Source organism: Dromiciops gliroides, chromosome 1 (genome assembly GCF_019393635.1).
Source record: "Dromiciops gliroides isolate mDroGli1 chromosome 1, mDroGli1.pri, whole genome shotgun sequence".
Taxonomy (NCBI): domain Eukaryota; kingdom Metazoa; phylum Chordata; class Mammalia; order Microbiotheria; family Microbiotheriidae; genus Dromiciops; species Dromiciops gliroides.
The window spans coordinates 662650028-662666185 of record NC_057861.1 but is presented as its reverse complement, the minus strand read 5'-3'; the positions used below and the strand labels follow the sequence as shown (position 1 = coordinate 662666185).

The window sequence follows — 16158 nt, the reverse complement described above, 5'->3', positions numbered from 1 at the left end:
TTTTCCACCAGCCAGCACTGCACCATCCATACATGGAACTATCAATTACAGCAAATGGGGAAATGTTTAATGTTGTGGATAAGTTCACTTACCTTGGCAGTATACTTTCCAGGTATGTCTACATAGATGAGGTGGATGCATTCTTGCCAGAGCTAGTTCAGTATTTGGGAGGCTGCAAAGGAAAGTGTGGGAGAGAAAAGATATTAGATTGCCTACCAAATTGAAAGTCTACAGAGGCATTGTGCTGACCTCATTGTTATGTGCCTATGAAACCTGGGCAGTGTACTAGAGCCATATCAGAAAACTGAATTGCCTCCTTTTTAATTGTCTTAGGAAAATTTTTAACATGACCTGGCAAGAATAGATACTGAACACTCAGGTCCTTTCTAGAGCTGAACTGACAAACGTTCAAACTCTATTATAGAGAGCACAATGTTGTTAGAATGCTAAGTGTATTTTTGCCTAAAAGAATATTTTACAGAGAATTCACACAAGAAAAGTGCTCACGTGCAGGTCAGAAGAAACAATACAAAGACATTCTCAAGGCTACTTTGGAGAAATTTAGAATTTATTGTGAGATATTGGAAATATTGCCATAGGACATGCAGCATGATGTACCCCCATCAAGGAAGGTGCTGTGCTATATGAACAAAGCACAATTTCAGTATCTCAAAAGAAATGTGAGTTGTGTAAATTTAGAGTCATGTCCACTCCAAATGTTCACATGTCCTATTTATGCATGACCTATGGTAGGCCTTCTGAAATCATATTGGTCTGATTAGTCACAGTTGCACACAAACTAGCTTGACCCCAAAATAAGAGATGTCATTTTGGTCCTCTTCAAAAAAGAACAACAACCAATCTATTTCTCCCCCTACCCCACCTCTACCTCTTTTCTGCTTCTTTGAATGTATTTCTCCATTGGAATGTAAGCTCCTTGAAGGGAAAAAAAAAGGGGGGGTGGCTATTTTTCATTCTGCTTATATTTGTATTCCAAGAATTTAGCATAGTACCTGATTCCTAGTAAGAATTTCTTGAAATAATTCCCATCCAAGTGGCCAGATCAATCATTGATTTATTCCTAATTAACTCCTAAAATATACAAGGAAATGGGTTTCTGTACCAGAATCTATTGCTAATGATTTCCAAGTATTTATCCAGTTCCTACTATAATAGCTAATTACCTTCAGTTTGCTTGAATTCTTTTGATTGTAAATAATTTGAATTCAATCTTTTTTCAAAGATAAAAAGAAAAAAAAAACTCTTTTACTCAGGCTGCCTCCCTGTTGCCAACAAATCCTTCATATTTCTATCTCCATCCATCCACCCATCTACCCATCCATTAATCCCCGTACCAAGTCTGACACACTTCAAAATTGCTGTCCCTGCTTCCTACAGAAGGGGGCACATCCATTTAAAACAGATTCCTCAGCAGTTTCCCAGTATCCAAAGTGCTCTCATCCCTACACTACCCTGAGCCCCTGCTGCTGATGCATAGAACCCTCATTTTGCCTCTTCTGCTCAAGAAGGCTCTACCTTTACCTGCTTCCCATTTCTCTTGAGGGGTCTTCCTTTTTGTTGGCCTCGCTCTTTTGCTTGGCTGCCATCTCTGGAAAGTTGGGCTGATATCTGTAAGAATAACCATAGGGATGCAGGTGATGCATGGAGTACTATAGTTGATACAGAGTGGTAAAGTCAATATAACAGAAGGAAACCATGGGGTCTGAACAACAACCTGGGCCCTTAACAGATGGGTAGTAGTTGTAATTCCAGTACCAGAAGGTCTTGGACAAGTAGCCCTTGATGATATGGTGCTCCAGAATGAAGGAGTAGAAGGTCTCCTTGCCTCCAGGGTCCTGAGAATCTCTGGCCTCCATGCATTTATTGAGCACCAGGTCTTTCACAGAGGAGCAGTGGGAGTACTTATTGGTCTTGAAGTCCTCCATGAACCTCTTGAGGGCCTGCTTCTGAGTATGTAGCTTCTCATGTAGCCCTGCTTCAGGTAGGGCTTGAACCGCTGCCCAAAGTAGATCTATTTGGCAGGGTCAGCTAGTGGAGGTTGTCCAGTATGATGTAGGTGTCATTGTCCACCTTCATGAACCAGTTGGCATTGTCCAGATAATGCTCATACACATAATGGAAGTCCTCAATTGTCTTCCAGTCAAGCTGGTAATGGCCATCCCTGATGGTCCAGGCCCAGGTTGCAGAAGTCTTTGTTTTCCTCTGAGATAAATAATATGGTCTTGTTGCAGGCTGACCCCAAGTGACCTTGATGAGTTTCACCTTCTCAAGGTTATGAGGCCCCATCATGACCCAGCAGAGCACCATGAACTTGTGGTAGAGCTCCTCGGCCACACACTTGTTCTCATCTCGGTGCTGGTTGGTGTCTGCATTGAAGTCCATCTGGCCCCCAAGGGGCCCGTGGCCATCATACTCCGAGTGCCTGGCAGGTGGATTGTTATGGAGAACGTGAGGCTGCATTTTGGCCAGCTTCTCCAGGAGTATGTGCAGGGGCTGAAGAAGCCCACGGTGAAGCCACACCTGAAAGTGAGCAGGTTGGGCCGCGACTTTGAGGCCATATCCTGGGGGCCCCCTATGCAGGGACAGGGGCTTATCTCCTGACTCCAGCAGTGGCTACTATTGTCATCATCCTCCCAGGAGGCTTCCCTCCCACAGGCAGAACCACTAGTTGGAGCCTCCCAAGGCCTGCTGGACCTCACAGAGCCAGACAGTCAGAGCCTGGTTGAGGAGGAGAGGGGAGCAGAAATTATGAGCAGGTCCTGTCCCTCCTCTCCCCCACTCCAGCCTAGGGCACAGAGGCCTTGGCAAGCACTGAGGGTCTCAATTCATTCTTGATGCTCATGACAGGCAAATGCATTTTTAGTCTTTTCGTAAGATGATTTGGATGCAGTAATAGACGAAATTATTTTGCTTTGGCAATTAAAGTGGGAGGCAAAGCAATTTATCCCAAGCTCTAGGGAAAGCAGCAAAGAGCAGATTGCCATCAAAAACACAAATTTGCTCTGACACCAAAGACAAACAGAACTAAATCTGAGGGAGCAAAGAGTTGCATATAAGGTGTTTGTTTTTTGATGTCCAAAACACAAGTGAAAGTTGAAGGTTTTCCTTAAAAAGGATGACACATTAAGTAGTTTTAGAATTATACTATTATAATAGAAAAAGGTATCATAAGGTACATAAGTGTGGTTGCATCATTAAACCTTGCTTTAAATTGTATCTCTTTTTGTACTTGGTTCTTGTTCAGTAAATAACAATGCAATCACAGAATTTCTTAGAACAGAAAAGAACATTGCAGATCATCTAGTACAAACTATATATGATTTTTGCCCTTAGTTGTATAGCAAGGCCATCTGTCTGTCTGTCTATCTGTCTATCTTTATCTTTATCTATCTCTATAGATATGTATGTATATGTGTCTGTGTTTATAGAAAACATTTATATGTTTAAATTTATATGTTTACATACAAACACTTTATATATGTGTATATATATACATATATATGTATGTGTATATGTGCATATATACACATACATATTTATAACAAGGAGGAAGCTTGTTATCTCCTAAAACAAGTGATACCAATTTTTGATGGCTATTTTTAAGGATTTTCTTCCCCCACATCAGTCTTAAATATTCTTCTCTAAAATATCCATGCCTCTGGTATCAGGAAGAATAGATAAAATGTTTCCTCCACATGACAGACTTTCAAAACTTAAGAAATTGCTATAATCCTTCACAATTTCCTTTCCATAAATATTATTGTCTTCAGGCTAGGCCAATCCCTACTTGGGGTAGTCTAACATCTTTTCATTATACAGGTCACCCACTTCTGATCATGCTCTCATTTAAAGTTGACAAGGCACTTTCTGTACTACCTGAGGAATACTATTTCAAGGAATCTATGTGATCAAAGCTATTTTCATAATAATGCTAAAATGTTTTCCTTTTAATATGGTAAATACTGATAGAAAAATCTGCATAAAGAGAAGTTCTGTGGGACTTCCTCATAATTGGTAATAGTAGGAAGAGGCCATTAAAACAAGAAGTTTGAGAAACACTTATCCAGTTTTCTATATAGCACTTAGAAACACAGGGGGACTATTATCTGTATTGGCAGTTAAGAGTTGGTATGATTGTGTTACAAATAAGTCTGTGGTGATTAAAAATATGAGAGACATTTTCTAGGTAATTTAATCATTCTTTTATTATTAAGACTGGCAGGCTATTAATAAAAGAATAGCCATTTTGCCATTTATCTAATGCTGAAAACAATCATGGTGGTGGGGTTCACAGCTTATATACACTTGAAGCAGTAGGTGGTATATCAAACAGTAATCAAACCTAATTGGTTAATATAATTGGAAGTAGGCTATATTAAAATGAAGGCCACCCCCAGCCTTGAACTATCAATTCAAGGAATGTATAACCTTTCAAATGGAGAGGCCTACCTATCTAGACAAACAGATATCTCCACTCAGGCTTTAGTAGAACACAATGAACATCCACATCCTAGATTCTTTGCAAGCTTGGGATGGGTGTGACCAAAATTAAGAGATTCAATGCAATCTTATTTCAAGGAGAAACTATACCTGTAAAAGTCAGAGCTTTAGAAGAAGGGGGAAGCTCTGAATCTTCCCAAGATATTGACTATTAATAATCATTTCTCACAAGTACCACAACATTGGCTATTACACTGAAGGTAAAATATGACCCATTATCTCACTTTTGATTTGGATCATCATATATCTTGACCATATCCAACTGGAGTCATGATCTTGACCCCCATTTTGGAGACCATTGTTTTAGGATACTCTTCTTTTTTTTAGGAAAGTTGAATAAAGCTATTCCACCATTGACACATGATAAGTAGCAACAACAACAACAACAAGAGCTAACATTTATATAGCATTTACTGTGTGCTGGGCACTGAGTTAAGTATTTTATAAACAACCATAAATGTTTATTATTATTATTACATTTTAATTTTTATAATTTTCCAGATGAGAAAATAGAGGCAAACAGATGAAGTGACTTGTTCAGACTCACACAGCTAGTAAACAATCAAAGCCATATTTGAACTTGAGTCTTCCTGAAGCCAGACCCAGGGCTCTACTCAATGTTCTACCTGGGTACCATGAAGCTTTTAACAGGTGTTTTTTATTAATTCTTTTTAGGTCATATATATACAATCATGTTAAACAGATTTCCACATTAGTCATGTTGTGACAGAAGAATCAGAAAAAAAAAAAAGAAAAAACCTCAAGAAAAAAAAAAGTGAAAATAGTATGGTTCAATCTGCTTTCAGATTCCACAGTTCTTTTTTTCTGGATGTGGAGAGCATTTTCTATCATGAGTCCTTCAAAATTGTCCTGGATCATTGCATTGCTGAGAAGGGCCAAGTTTATCACAATTGATCATCACACAATGTTGCTGTTACTTTGTGCAATATTTTTTCTGGTTCTGCTCATTTCACTCAGCATCATTTCATTTAAGTCTTTCCATGTTTTTCTGAAATCTGTTTGTTGATCATTTCTTATAGCACAATAATATTCCATTACATTTATATACCACAGCTTGTTTAGCCATTCCCCAATTGATGGGGCATCCCCTCAATTTCCAGTTTGTTGCCACCACAAAAATACCTGCTATAAATATTTTTGTACATGTGGGTCATTTTCCCATTTTTATGTTCTTTTTTGGGATACAGATCTAATTGTGGTATTGCTGGGTCAAAGGGTATGCACAATTTTATAACCCTTTATACATAGGTCATAAATTGCTCTGCAGAATAACTGGATCGCTTCACAACTCCAACAAAAATGAATTAATGTTCCAATTTTCACACATCTTCTCCAACATTTATTATTTTACTTTTTGTCATATTAGCTGATATGATAGGTATAAGGTGGTACCTTAGAGTTGTTTTAATTTGCATTTCTCTAATCAATAGTGATTTAGAACATTTTTTTTTACATATTGCTATAGATAACTTTAATTTCTTCATCTGAAAACTACCTGTTCTTGTCTTTGGACCATTTCTGAATTGGGGTATGATGATTCATTTATTCTTTTTTGTTTGTTTGTTTTTTGGGTTTTTTGTTTTTGTTTTTGTTTTTGTTTTTGTTTTTTTGGCAGGGCAATGAGGGTTAAGTGACTTGCCCAAGGTTACATAGCTAGTAAATATTAAGTGTCTGAGGCTGGATTTGAATTCAGGTCCTCCTGAGTTCAGGGCTGGTGCTCTATCCACTGAGCCACCTAGCTGCCCCTCATTTATTTATTTGTTTGTGTGTTTATTGATTTATTTACTTATTGATTTATTGATTTATTAGTGAGGCAATTGGGGTTAAGTGACTTGCCCAGGGTCACACAGCTAGTTAGTGTTAAGTGTCTGAGACTGGATTTGAACTCAGGTACTCCTGAATCCAGGGCTGGTCCTCTATCCACTGTGCCATCTAGCTGCGCCCCCCTCATTTATTCTTTTTTTTTTTTTTAATTGTGTGAGGCAGTTGGGGTTAAGTGACTTGCCCAGAGTCACACAGCTTGTAAGTGTTAAGTATCTGAGGCTGGATTTGAACTCGGGTCCTCCTGAATCCAGGGCGGGTGCTCTATCTACTATACCACCTAGTTGCCCCTCATTTATTCTTAATGAAGCTTAGATTGATATTAGTTTCATTGGCTACCATGTCACTGTTGACTAATAATGATATTACAGTCTACCAAAATATGATATCTTCTTCACCCAGATTGCTGTTTGTCTATTCATGTGTTTTAAAATGATTATTTTAAATTGGGGCCTTATTTTTTCACAATAAACAAGCATGAATTATTGAATCTTATGTTAATGCTTTCTTAGTTTCCTATTCTTGAGAGGGAAAAAAGACCCTGATACCTGAAATTTTTTATACTATGTACACAAATATAAAAATAATATCTTTCCCTCAAAGAGCTTACATTTTTATTGGAGTAATAGAGATCTAATATGTACCTGGTTAAATATAAAATTATTTAATTTGAAGAAAACAGTACTAAAAACTGGCTAGATCAGTAATGGCTTTATTGGGAAGGTACTATCTGGGATGAGCCTGGAAAGAAGGCAAAAACTCTCTGAGGCAGAGATGAGGAGGAAGTACATTATAGGCATGTAGGGAAAACCTGCTTTAATATATATATATGGGAGGCAAAAGAAGGTATCAAGAACAATATAGTTCTGCATTAGGAGACCCACTATGACCTGCAAAGATTTAGAATTACTAACCATATGGATTAAACTGCTGAGAACGACACTTGTTCTTTCCAAAATGGAGTGTTTGGGAGAGAGTAAAAGTTGCCAACCTGGGTAGGAAGAGCAGATATATTATTATTTCTATTAGTACTAGTGATATTTGTTTATCTTTTCCCTTCCTTTTCCCTTAGTACAGCCAATGTCAAAAGGGATTATCTGGTAAAAGCCCTACTTGGTGGAATATCTTCTAGAAGATCCCTAGTATTTTGCCACCAAGGTGTAGCATATAATGGGATTGATATCTCCCAGTATTTTCCCATAACATAGGTCTCTCTCTCCTCTCCCTGCCAGAGCATGTGTTAGTGCTACCTTTCCTCATTCCATCCTATGTAAAATGATTATTTTTTTATTTTTCTAAAAAGGCAACATCATTGCTTGTTTGAATGCTTCTTCCCTTAATGAAGTTTTCTATTTCCCTAAGAGAACAAAAGTCCTGTCAATATAACTTGGGGGTACCTCAGACATATTGGATTTTTGAACTCCACAGAAGTTACCATAGACTATCCTGAGGACCAGAAAAAAAAGTAATGAGAACTATGGAGAACCCCAGAGAAATTCATTGCCACCATAACCAAATTCTTGTTGAATATGCTTACTTAGGCAAGTAAGTAGCTTTTTTCCCTTCCCCTTCCCCTTCCCCTTTTTTTTTCTTTTTGCTATCTTTTCAATAATTTGTGAGTGTCTCACAATTCCAACAATGAACCTGAACTAATAGAGAAGTACAGGCATTTGGACTGCTTCTAAAGCAACACTCTTAAGTGTTATGTTCCATTTACATAATATGAATTAAAACTAAGCTAGACTATCTGAATGATAATGTTGGTAAAATAAATTAATTGTTGTGCTCTAGTTTATCTCCTTTTGCTGGAAGAAATGATTAAAAGAAAATAAAAGAAAAGGTAACCATGTTGTTTCATGGCTGTGGTTGTGTTATTTTTTTAAAATATGTATTATTTATTTATTTTTAACATTCTATAATTTTAAAATTTTGAATTCCAAATTCTCTCCCACCCTCTCACCCACTAAGAAGTAAAGAATATGACATCAATTATGCATGTTAAATTGAGCAAAACATATTTCCATATTTGCCATATTGATGTGAATGATAAAATAAAAAACTGGTAGACTTAACAGAAGCAGAAGAGATTAAGTAGATGTGGCAAGAATACACAAAAGAACTATACAAGAAAGACCTTAACATAACCAATAACCACTCATCTATAACAAGACATCCTGGATAATGAAATCAATCAGGCCTTAGGATGCATTGCTAACAATAAAGCTAGTAGAGGTGATAAAATTCCAGCCAATTACTTAAATCCTAAAAGATTATGCTATTGAAGTGTTACACTCAATATGCTACTGGATTAGAAAAGATCAGTTTATGTGCCAATTATAAAGAAGGGCAATGTCAAGGAATGTTTAAATTACTGAAAAATTGCTCTCATTTCACACACCAGCAAGGATATGTTTAATATTCTGCAAGCAAGTCTTCAGCAAAATGTGAACTGAAAATTTTAATCACAGCAGGCTAATTTTCGAAGAGCCAGAAGAACTAGAGACCAAATTGTCATCATTCACTGCATTATGAGGAAAGCATAGGAGTTCCAGGGGGAAAAATCTACTTCTTCATTTATAACACTAAGCCTATGACTGTGTGGATCACGGCAACATTTAGCAAGAACTCAAAGAAATGGGAGTACCAGATCATCTCACATGTCTCTTGAGGAACCTGTATGTCAGACAAGAAGCAACAGATAGAACTAAACATAGAACTACTGATTGACCTAAGATTTGAAAAGGAATATGACAAGGAATATACAGATATTGTCATCTTATTTATTTAACTTATATGCAGAATATATCATGTGAAATGCCAGGCTGCATGAATCAAAAGCTTGAATTAAGGAATCCAGAAGAAATATTTATAATCTCAGTTATTGGAGTTGATACCATTCTGATGATTGGAAGTAAAAAGGAATTGAGAAGCCTCTTGATGATGGTGAAAGAAGAGAGTGTAAATGCTGGCTTGAAGTTTAACATCAAAGGGAAAAAAGACCCTAAGGTCTTGCCAACTGGCCCAATCACTTCCTGGCAAATAGGGGGAGAAAAGCAAATGGTGCATTGCTTATATTCTTGGGCTCAAAAATCACTACAGATGAGCACTGCAGTCATGAAATTAAAAAAAAAATGCTTGATCTTTTGAAGGAAAGTTATAGCAAATCTGGACAGCATACTAGAAAACAGAAATATCACCTTTCTAAGAAAGGTCCTTATAGGCAACGTTATAGTTTTTTTCTAATATTAAAGTATGGCTGTGAGATTTGAACTCTTCAAAAAAAGCTGAGTTCCACGGGATCAATGTCTTCTAATCATGGGGCTGGAGAAGACTTTTGAGAGTCCCTTGGACATCAAGGAGGTCAAATCAGTTAATACTTCATGAAATTAATTCAGGGTATTCAATGGAAGGTCAAATACTGAAGCTAAAGTTTAAATACTTTGGCCATATAATGGGATGATGGGACTCAATGGAAAAGACCCTGATGTAAAATATTGAAAGCTAAAAGAAAAGGAAAAGAGAACAGCAGAGATGTGTGTGTATGTGTGTGTGTATATGTATATGTATATGTATGTATATATGTGTGTGTATACGTGTGTGTATATGTATATATGTATATATGTATATATATGCTGTCATAAAAACAATGAACCTGAACTTGGACAAATAGTAAGAGATAGTGAAGGATAGAAAGGCCTGGTATATTATAGTACATGTGGTCATGAAGAGTTGGATATGACTGAACAGCTGGAAAACAACAATATTAATTTTTGCTTTTCCTTTGTCTGAGATCATGATTGCTAGCCCTGCCTTTTTTATTATAGCTTAAGCAAATTAGATTCTGATCCATCCCTTTCTTTTAACTCTGTATGTCTTTCTGTAATTTTTGAAATATTTTATTTTATTCAATTAAATATACAATTTGTAAAGATGCACTTTAAAAAATTTTTGAGTTCCGAATTCTCTTTATCCCTTCCTCTCCCCTACAATTTTTATCTTGAAAAGGCAAGCAATTTAATAAATGGTATGCATGTGTAGTCATGCAAAACATATTTCCATATTAGTCATTTTGTGAAAGAAAACTGAAAACATAAGAAAAAAGTAAAAGAAAAAGCATGCTTAAATCTGAATTCAGATTCCATGAGTTCTTTCTCTTAAGGCAGATAATATTTTTCTTTAAAACTCCTTTGGAAATGTCTTAGATCATTCTATTCTTAAAAATGCCTTAATCAATCTCAGTTGATCATTGTACAATATTTCTTCTCCTGTATACATGGTTCTTCTAGTTCTGCTCAATTCACTGTGTATCAGTTCATGTAAGTCTTCCTAGGTTTTACTGAAAGCATCTTGATTATCATTTCTTATAGTATTCCATTACAATCATATACAACAACTTTTTCAACCATTCTCCAATTGATGAGTATCACCTCAATTTCCAATCCTTTGCTACTCCTAAAAGATCTGATATACACACATACATACATACATTACATATAGGTGCTCTTATATCTCTTTGGGATACAGAATTATTAGTGGTATTGCTGGGTCCCAAATTGCTCTTCAGAATGGTTGGATAAATTCACAATTCCAACAACAGTATAATAGTGTGCCAATTTTCCCACACATTCTCCAACATCTGTCATTTTCATTCTTTGTCATATTAGCCAATCAGATAAATATGAGGTGATTTCTCATAGTTCTTTCAATTTTACATTTTTTTTATCAATAGTGATTTAGAGCATTTTTTCCCATATGATTTGATAGCTTTGATTTTTCCATCTGAAAACTACCTCTTTGATTTTCATTTATTTATTTATTTAGTTTATTTATTTTTTTCAGGGCAATGAGGGTTAAGTGACTTGCCCAGGGTCACACAACTAGTAAGTGTCAAGTGTCTGAAGCTGGATTTGAACTCGGGTCCTCTTGACTCCAGGGCCAGTGCTCTATCCACTGTGCCACCTAGCTGCCCCATGTTCTTTGACTTTTTATCAAATGGGAAATAACATGTATTCTTATAAATTTTACTCAGTTATCTCTATATTTGGGAAATGAGAGGGAAGAGCCAAGATGGAGAAGGAAAAGTAGCTACTAGCTTGGGATCTCCAGAAAACCTCTTCAAATACCTTTAAATAATGCCATAAGACAATTCCTGGAGCAGCAGAACCCACTAAAAGACAGGGCAAAAAAAAATTCCATCCAAAGACAAAAGATAAGGTTAGGAGGAAAGGCCTGTCCTACCTGGGTGAGAGTAGAGCACAGTCCAGCACAGGCCACCCTAGTATAGCCACAGTTTCAGCGAAACAAGAGAAGATCAAGGGAACCACTACATCTTCAGCAGTAGTGGCTCCTTCAGAAACTCTCAGCCCACAGATGGAAAAGGAGTTGAACAAAGTTAGACAGGTAGGAGGTCCCCACTCCATGTGTCATATTGGGAAAATTAAATCAGGAGAATCCTACCTCAGCTCTTGCCAAAAGTCATTCTCCCAGCCTTCCCCATGACATCTTCACGTATACTTTATGTATGTAAAACCCCATAGGGTTGCTGGAATCATGGATCATAGGCTCAGTAGCATTCCTTGATGACCATACTTGGAGTTAGACTCAGAATGATTTCATTTAACAGTTTCATAATATCTTAAATAGTATGTTCCAGTAATTCATGTTTTGGGTGAAATCATCTCTGAAGGGTTCTTTTCTGTTTCTCATTCATATTTTAGCCTTTTTTGTGCTTTTTAAGGTTTAATTCTGCTCCTGAGGGACAGCATGCACTGTCCGAAGCTTATTTTGTCAGGTCCTAGGGACCCAGGCTTTCTGCTCTGAGACATCCACAGCTTACAGGTTGCTCACTGTGCCCTAGCAAAGTTGGGCCTATTGGGTAGCAGATAACCCAGGTGGCAGATTGCTTTCTGAGGCTAGAGGCCTCAAAACTGGCCTGTTAAGCCACTAGCTTGCTGAGCTAGGACCTCAGGTCCTCAGCTACTGATCTGGACTCTGGCTAAGAGCCTTTTCCTGCCTTGCCCAGACACCCTCTGCACTGAGCTGTACTCCCCTTTTATCCAGATGAAATGGACCTTTCCTGAAGATCTTCTAGGTTATATTAAATCAGAATATTGTTTCACTCCTTTTTTTCTAGGACGAGCATCTGTTGAGAAGGTTAATTTAACATTTTTCTCTGAGGGAAATTCTGGAAAACTCAGGCTACTTCCTGGTTTCACTCTGCCATCTTGGCTCTGCCTCTGGAACAAATTTTTGCAGTTTTAAACACATAATCCTGATGTCAGATATTTGGGGGTCAAAGGCATTTTTTTATATTTAATTTAAACAGAAACTAAAAACTTTAGCTAAACCTGAATTACCTTTAAATGGATCTCATTTGAGATACTGGTTTTGCTCCTAAGATTTAGGACAGGCTAAAACCCCTAGGAAGTCTCACACACTACAGAGAAAAACACTCTATTGGCCTAAGTTGAGATTAAAGCCCTGCCAATTTTTAGGGCTTCTTTATGGACTTTGCCCATGGGAAGCTCTGAATCCTGCCTGATCAACAAATCTGGAGTGACACAGTGCTGCTCCACAAGGACTCCAGATATCTTAGGAGCCTCTTCAAAAACACTTTTGCATGCAACAATGGCCCCCTATCCCTGTGTTGGGCTGGGAGAGGGAGAGGGGAGTTTCTCAGAAAATTGAGAGTGAAATTCACCAAACACTTAAACAAAAACAGACAGAAAAACACATATGAAAACCCCTCAGAACTGGACAGAGACCCAGACATGGATACTTAGAGATAGACATATAACAAATGGCAAAATTAGGGACAGACATACAGATTCATAAATGCTTACCCAGATAAAATTTACTTCTTGGTTGAGAAAAAGTAACCAACCAACCAAACAAACAAACAAAAACATGACAGTCATATCATAGCTACAGTCCTAACAGAAGTTTACCTGGGGCAGCTAGGTGGTGCAATGGATAAAGCACTGGCCCTGGATTCAGGAGGACCTGAGTTCAAATCCGGCTTCAGACCCTTGACACTTACTAGCTGTGTGACCCTGGGCAAGTCACTTAACCCCCATTGCCCCGCAAAAAAAAAAAAAAAAAAAAAAAAAAAAAGTTTACCTGGTGGAGAAACTTTCTTCATGGGCCCATTTAAAAGGAGCTTCTTGTTAAGAATCTTAAGTGGAAAGGTTCTGATCCCTTAGTGGTCAGCCATAGCTGTCAAAATTAAAAATGTGAGAGATGTAGTTTCTGGATAATTGAATCATTTTATTAATATGGGTAGTAGGATATTAATAAAAGTAAAAGGTTATATGGTGTCTCTCTCACATCAAAGACCCCTCCTTTCAGTCAAGTTTCTGTTCATATACCTTCTAGCTGGAGCAGTTTCATCAAACAGCAATCAAATCTAATTGGTTAACATCATTCATATCTAATTAATTTACATGATTGGAGGTGGGTTATATTAAAATGAAGTCCAGGAATAACATCAGAGCAAGGAATGAAAGATCCCTATTCAAACTGATCAGGGCAAAATCTTTTCATCTAGATGTGATTTAATCTCATCAGTAAAAAAACAAATTAAAAAACGAAAAAAAAAAAAAAAGATTTGAGGACTTTATCAGAAAAACTTGCGGTAAAATTCCTCCCCCCCTCCAGTTTTCAGCTTTCTTTCTAATATTGGCAGCATTGTGGGGTTTTTTTTGGAAAGCATTACTTTAATATAATCAAAATGATCTATTTTACAAACCATAAAATCACTATCTCTATTTAAAATTATTCCATTATTCATAGATCTGACAGATAAATTATGCCTTGCTCTCTTAACTTCCTTATGGTATCACCCTTTATTCTAAATCATTTTAACCTTTAAATATGTTGTGATACATTAGTCTATGACTAATTCCTGCCAAACTTCTTTACAGTTTTCCCAGCAGATTCTGTCAAATAGGGAGTTCTTGTCCCCAAAGCTTGGATCTTTGGGATTATCAAAACTATATTAGTATGATCATCTCCTACTGTGTGTTATGTTCCTACTGTATTCCACTGATGCATCGTTCTATTTTTTTTGCAGGGCAATGGGGATTAAGTGACTTGCACAGGGTCACACAGCTCATCACTCTATTTTTCAGCCAATGCCATATAGTTCTGATGATTACCACTTTGTAATACAACTTGGGATTTGGTACATCTAGCCACCTTCCTTCATATCTTTTTTTTTCCATTGATTCTTTTCAGTTTCTTTCTGTTTCAAATTTTTTTCTTATATACAACATATTGTTGGATTTTGGTTTCTAATTTATTCCTCTATCTGCTTCTGTTTTAGGGGTGAGTCCATCCCATTCGTATTAATATTTATGATTACTGTTTATTTTTTTGCCTTATTTTTTTCTGTTTGTATTGTAAAACATTATTAATAATGGGGTATTTTGGGGACTCAGAGATGCCATAGACACACACACACACACACACACACACACACACACAGAGTGTGAGGAACTCTGGCTGGTTTTGCAGGGCCAGCCCAGAGTCAGTAGAATTGCAGTGGAAATGTAGATTGACCTTCCTGACTACGTAAGTGAAGTTAACTCACCTAGACCACCCTCAAGTCAAGCCAGTCAATAGATTTGAATGTTACTGGCCAATTAGCTTGGGTGAAGGTTCAATGACTCACCTCTACCTGAGAGTGGATAAAATCTTTTTTTGGGGGCGGGGGGGGGGGGTTGGCCTCTTATCTCCCCTGCTCTTCTCACTTCATCTCTCTCCATCTTGGGATTTTATGCTCGGCCTGGGATACTGGAAGTGGCAGCCACACAGTTCCCACTCCCTCTCTCTTTTCTAAGCATACAGGGCTTCTGAACTTTCTGAGCAATGTGCTCTCTTTCTCTTTACTAATATTTAATATGCTTTAATAAATGCTTAATGCCCAAAATTAGTGCAGTAGCCTCTAATTTCTTTTTTGAAAATAAAAGTATTTTATTATTTTCCACTTACATGTAGAAATAGTTTTCAACATTTGTTTATATAAGATTTCCAATTTCAAATTTTTCTCCCTCTGTCCCCTCCCCCCCCAGACAGCAGGTAATCTGATATAGGTTATATATACATAATAACATTAAACATTTCTGCAGCCTCTAATTTCTAAGTACTAATATATTAGAAATCCGAGCTTAAGTTTCCTAAAACCTAGAATAGCGACAGGTACCCCCATAAAATTTCAAAAGAAACACTATATCTCTTTTGTCCTGCCTGTTCCTCCTCAAAAGTCCATTTCCTGGGTGTATCAGTATATGTATGAATATATGTGTTCATGTATATATGTATGTATGTATACATATACATATGCATGTGTGTATTCATCCCTCTTAGTTCCAAAGATTTGTCATGCCGGGGTGGGAGTGGGGATAAGTTCCCACTCTCTATAAAATGCTCCAATAGCGTGCATCTCAAATAGCCTCTGACAACCGAAGTCCAACTCCTGGCCTTCTCGTGGCAGAACTGTTTCCACTAACAGGAGAAGGGGCGAAGGCGAGTCACTGGCACCTTAAAACCAGTCCCTTCGGGCGGGTGGGGCTCTTTAGCCTTGGCAGGCAACCTGCCTAGGGGAGGGAACTCTGATTTTAAACCTCTGCTGCCTTGCGGCTATACCCATATATGGGAAAGGCTTTGGGTCTTAACCTGGAGGAAAAATCAGGAGTCGAGTCCCTGAGGCAGTTGGATGTTGGACATCACATCCCTCTGGCAACTCCTGTGGCAACACTGGTGCCAAACTGTATTGGCTCTGCCTCTCCTTTGGAT

At 37.5% G+C, this 16158-nt stretch overlaps 1 pseudogene; it reads right to left on the bottom strand.

Moving 5' to 3' along the window:
* Nucleotides 1–1521: 1521 nt before the first annotated feature.
* LOC122740677 lies at nucleotides 1522–2579 on the bottom strand (annotated as a pseudogene).
* Between the last annotated feature and the right edge of the window lie 13579 nt (nucleotides 2580–16158).